Consider the following 6,000-nt stretch of genomic DNA (forward strand, 5'->3'; position numbering starts at 1 on the left):
AAGAAAAGGGCAGCTTGGTACCTCTGTTTCAAAGCTCTGGAACCCTCCTGGCCCCATCACAGGGGCTGCAGACTGAAATGTGCTTGAAATACAAAATACAGTGGCACCTCTGCACTGACAGTGACAGAACCAGGAGTGAAACAGGAAAAGAGATCCCAAATTTCACCTGGACAGGCTCAGACATGCCAGTGGGAATCTCATGTGGTTGCACAAGGCCAAGTGCAAGGTGCTGCATGGAGATTGAGGCAAGCCAGGTTTGGGATGAGCTCTGCAAAGTGAGGCAGAGCTCTCTCAGTGCTGCTGGGTCAGGGAGCTCTGGCACTGACTTTACCTGTGCTTGCCTTGCTCACCTTCCCAGCCTCAGCCCACCCCCATGGCACTGGTTTTACTTACCTGTGCTTGCCTGGCTCACCTTCCCAGCCTCCCTCCAGCCCCACAGTGCCCTGCAGGCTCTCAGGGAGCAGGTTTGGAACCTGCTCCCCATTCCAGGGAACACCTGACCCTGCCAGCAGCACTCTCTGTGTCCTGTCCCATCATGGTCCAGCCCCCCAGCCTGCCCCAGGACAAGCTCAGCCCCATCCCCCTGAGAGCCTCAGCTCTCATCTCCACCCCAGGAGCACTCAGGGGAAAGGGGAAGGGATAAAACTGAGCAGGAGGTGTGTTCAGGATTCTCAGCGATACCTTAGGAGCAGTTTGCATCTACTTGAAGCAATAACAGAGTTCTTCTGGGGCCAAAGGAAGAAAACCAGTTCTCAAGCTCTGAGGTTGCACTACACTCCAGGAGCAGCAATTGGCCTTTCCTGGCTCCTTTCCCTGCCTGGTTTTCCCACAAGTTCTCTGCCACTTTCTGTGCTAAAGCCTCTGGTTGATGCCAAACCTCATGTCTGCTGCAGTGCATTTCACAGCCAGAGACTGGGGGTTGGACTCCTCAGGTGGTGAGTTCTCTGCATTATTGTCAGAGAACGTTGTGGTTTCCATTTTTTCCAGTCTTAGGAAATTTTGGGGCCTGCAGAGAATGGAAACTAAATTTGCTAGACCAAAAAATTCTGGGTTTTTTTCCTAGCAGAATAATCACCATATAAAATACACCAGTGACAGTCTCCCAGCAATGCACTGCATGGGTTCAGCAGCACATCACATTGGGGAACAGCCTTAGGGCAGGATTTGGGCCTCAGCTTCTCCCTGGAGCTCTGAATGCCCTGTAAGACTCTGCCCCATGCAGTCAACACAGCAATAATTAATACAATTTACAAAAAGTTGGGTGCTGGGAGCACTTCTGGTGCTGCTGTGGTGATGGTGCTGGCCACCACAGGAGAGACCTTGGCAGAAATAGCATTGCTGATTAAATTAATGGGATTAAATCTTAATTTGAGCTATCTTGGAGTGCTGGGAATTGCTGTGACAGCCCAGCATGAATCATGCCCTTGGGAAGTGGCTCCTGCTCCAGGCTGGGAGTGCAGCAGCTGGGAACCACAGGCAAGAGTGGAGAGCAGGAGTTTATCATGAGTTTATCATGGGTCCAACCCATTTCAGTCACAGTGAAAGGGACAAGTGCAATGCCAGGATGTCCCAGCATGGCTCCTGCATGAATGGCAGGAGAAACTGATGGCAGGAGAGACCATGGCTGGAAAAGTGCATGGAGATCCTGCTGCCTGCTTCAGGGGAGACACAGTCATTGCTCTGTGGACATAAATCTGGGGAAAATTCCAGGGATTAAGCAGATCTGTTCTTGACTCTTTTAGCTAAAGATCTTTGCTGGCAGGAGAACAAATGGGTATAAACTGATTGTTATGAATTCAACCTGAAAATGAGGAAATACAGTCAGGAGTGAGATACAGGAAGAGCCTGCCCTACAAACAGAGGAGGCTGCTCCAATCCCCTGACAAAGGAGACCATGGCCTGGAGAACAGGAGCACGTTGCTGTGTGCAGGGGCAGCTCCAGCTCAATTTGCAGAAGCAGCCCCGTGTCTGCCTCATCTGGGCACAGGGGATTACCAGGAGCTGGGGACAGCTGAAGCAAAGGCTCTGCTTATCAGCCCTTCCTCTGAAATGCTGTGTTTGTTTTGCTCAGTCTTTGGTCTCCCAGCACACTCTGAAGTCCAGTTTCTTCCAGAGCAGGAGCTGCTGGGTGCTGAGGAGAGGCAGAGTGCAGCCAGAGGGACAGACTTTGCTCAGGACTGACATTCTAGCTCTCTGTGCCTCAAAAGCAGCAAGTGCTGTCTCAGAGTTAATTTCTGTACCACACAGGCACACAATGGTCCTTGTCAGGGCACACAGGGAGTGTGTGCCACATGCAGCTCCTGCAGCTGGGCATCCCTTGGGCATCCCCTGGGCATCCTGGGCATCCTGGGCATCCCCTGGGCATCTCCTGGGCATCCTGAGCATTCCTGGGCAGCCCAGGGAACCTGAGCTTCACCTCCAGGGTGTGCAGAGGGCTCAGCCACAGGCTCAGCAATGGATAGAAGGAGAGACAAGCACAAGGGAGCTGAGTAAATCGTCCTTATCACACATCTGGAGCAGGGGGAAAGAGGGATGTGCTCGTGACACATCAGTGCAGGGTAGTGACAGCTTCTCTCATGCTGAGGAGCTTTTAACCCCCCTCTCCTGGTGGGACCCAGCAAGTCTCCTCACACAAGCACTTGGCAAGGGGCAGCTCAGAGCTCCCAGAGCCAGGAATCCAGCTGCTCCCCCAGAGCTCTGCCAATGTGCCCTTGTTCACTAGCAGGGAGCTGAAACCGCTCTCCCTGCACTTGGCTCTCTGCTCTGTTCACACCGTGTGACTGACAGCTGAAATCATCTGCCATTGTTCCTGCTCCCTGCCTGCATGGCTTTTCAACAGGACGCCCAAAAATACACTCTGCTCGGGCTTTTCAGAGCAATATTCACTTGGGGGTGAGTGTGCACGTTCCTGCCTTGCAGCAGCCACTTGTCCCAGCGAGGAGCAGGCGTGCAGTGCTCGCCAGGAACCCCAGCACTGCCAGCAATCCCAGCTAGCTGGACACCACGCCACGCTGAGCACACAGCCTGGCACAGCTCCTCTCTTCCCTCCCTCACTGCCTCCAAGGGGTGCTGAGCAACTGCTCTGAGCACCAGGGGGTGAAGCACTCTCCAAAACCTGACCTGGTTTATTTAGGAGCTTTGTGATCTCTGCTAGCAGCGCATCTCCCCATGGCTGGAGGGTGGCTGTGAGCTTTGTGCTGCCATGACAGCTCGTGTCACTGTAGTGTCACCTGTGAGAAATAGCTCCTCACCTGTCATAGTTTAGGAAGGTTTATTAAACCTTATCAAAAATACAGCAGAAGACTGAATAAAGAAAAAAGATTACGGCGCTGGCAGCAAAATATTTTACCCGCCATGTGCTCAGCACCCACACAATAGAGGTTTTTTTCCTTTTTAACCCTTTAACTCCTCTCAAAGTTCTGTCCATCGACCCCTTCTTCACTGTCCAGTGGTGGAGATCTCTTCCTCAAATCCTGACTGGAGCCCAGTAGTTCCATAGTGACCATCTGACCCTCCCAGATGTCCCTTGATAACCACCTGAGGGGGTAAAACATAACTATAAATCTATAAAACTTTTCTTAACCTATATACATGATATTTGTCCATTAATTGTAAGAGCCAATCGTCACATTACTCATCTATCACACACTCACTGCCCAATCTGGGCTGCCAAGCAGAGGTGGAAATCGTGGATTTAGCAAAGCATTCACAGTGATGACTGTCAGATTTTGCATGCAGGGCGCCCAGCACACAGGAGGACACCACACACTGCCTGCTGCAGCCCCTGCAGAGAGCTGCAGCTCATCCTACTCACAGTTGGAGGGAGAAAAAAGGGCCTGGTGGGAAGGTGAAGTCATGGAGCAGTGACACAGCAAAGTATTGGCATTACCAATAGAGCCAGATGGGATGTGCCTGAGCTTGGTGCTGAACCAAACAGCAGCACTGTGGTGTTTCACCCACAGACACTTTTGGCTGGCTGGGTGTGTGGTGTTTCACCCACAGACACTTTTGGCTGGCTGGGTGTGTGGTGTTTCACCCACAGAGACACTTTGGGCTGGCTGGGTGCTGCAGCTGGGCACTGCAGACAAGTCCAGGCCTGCAGGAGCTCTGGTGGTGCTGGGATGGAGCTTTCCCCATAACAGGGGCTGCTCCTCAGGCTTCCCTCTGGCAGAGAAGCTTTAAGGCCATGGTGAAGGAAAGGAGTTGGTTCTGATGGAGGGTTTGGATCCAGAGCTTTATTCTGGCCCTCAGGCCTCTGAATGCAGCACCAGCTCCAGCAGAACTCCCTGAGCCCGTGGCTGCTGCTCCTTTGAACCCCGGGGAGAGGGGCAGGGAAGGGGTAGGGAGCCACCAAGCAGGGACAGGAGGGGAGGGACAAAGGGACAAAGGGACAAAGGACACCTGGATGGCCCAATGCCCCCCAGGGGTAGACGGCATCCTTTGAATCTGCCAATCACTTCTGGAATACCAGGACTGACAGACAGTGCTGGGAGGGGGAAGGAGAGGTGACTGACACACCTGGGAGGGAATTATCAGGGGAGGGACCCGAGGTTCTGAGGTAAACCCTGAAATCACAAAGCAACAGCAAAGTGAGTGCCGGGAGCCCTGCTCCTCTCACCCATCTTCTTCATTTGGAAACGTTCCAGTCTGTGTCTCCTGAGGCTTCAGGGAGCAGGGGCAGGTCTGGGTCCTGGCAGGGAGAACAGGGAGCCACCTTTGCATAAGCTCAAACTGGTGATCAGTCCTGCTTGGTGGTCAGCGGTGTGCTGATGGTCCAGGTGTGGCACAGAGCTCCTCTCCAGGCATGGAAAGGAAGAAGGGCAGTGCTGACTTTCCAAGGAAGTGCTGTGTGAGTTCCTGGGAATTGCTGTGGAACATCCTCAGGACAGGCTCTGCTCAGAGGGAATGCAGAGACAGGACAGACACGGGCTGGCAGGGGAACCACAGACACCTCCAACAGCATACCCGGGGACAAGAAACCCATCTCAGCATCTTCCTAGAGCAGGATGGAGAGGCTGGCCAGCAGTTTTCACTGGTGGATGTCTCCTAATTCAGAATTTGACCTTGAGAGGGGTTTGAGCCAGCAAGGCTTTGGGTGAGTGAGGAGGGCAGGTAGGCACAGAGCCCTGGGCACACCGTGGGTGCAGCTCTGTGAGGGTCACTGCCCCTGACAGCTGCCTGTGCCTGCGCTCCTGGGGCCTGGCAGCAGCGGGCACTCACACCTGGGGTTAGGGCTGAGGGCTGGGTCAGCTGCTGGGGTTTATCCTGCCCACCCTGCTGCGTGTCCGTGAAGCTGCTGCACCTCCTGGGACAGAATGTGCAATCCAGGGCCAGCTGAACCTCCCAGGGCTGCAGGGAGAGGGCAAAGCTGCCCTTTAGCAGGAGCTACAGCAGCAGGTGGGTCTGGGCTGCCTCTGCCAGCGTGGGATGTCCCAGGCAGCTGCTGCACAGAGAGCTGAAAGAGGGGCTGTGAGTCCCCACTTGAGCCACTGTGGCATTTCCCTTGGCAGCCTGGGCTGACAGGGCTCCCCCTGCCCATTCCCAGGTGCTCAGGGGATCAGCACCCTGCAAACCCTGCCTGTGTTTGCAATCTGCTGAGGCAGGGTTCCCTTGGCAGAAGATTCAGGGCAGGCTTTGTACCCTGGGGCATTCAGGCAGGTGATTCTGTACCCCTGACACATCCACCCTGCTGAGGTGGGTGAGCAGCAGACCTTGGAAACCCGAGGGCAGAGCAGTGCCAGGTCACAGTGGCTGGGTTTTTACTGGAGACAAGGAGAGATCCAGTTCTGGTGTCGAATCACCTCTGAAGGGAATTCAATCATCTCTGTCCTGAGAGTGTCTCACTCCCCCTGGTGAGAGGGAAGGTCCTGAGGACTTTGGATTCTGCACATCATCAGGGCAGGATGATGTGCAGAATGACCCATCTCAGAGCAGGAGAGGGCTCACAGCCCTCAATTATCTCAAATAAAGCCAGGAAGTTCAATGTGAGACGGAGTGGAA

This window comes from Camarhynchus parvulus, chromosome 18 (assembly GCF_901933205.1).
Source record: "Camarhynchus parvulus chromosome 18, STF_HiC, whole genome shotgun sequence".
In the NCBI taxonomy this organism is placed as follows: Eukaryota; Metazoa; Chordata; class Aves; order Passeriformes; family Thraupidae; genus Camarhynchus; species Camarhynchus parvulus.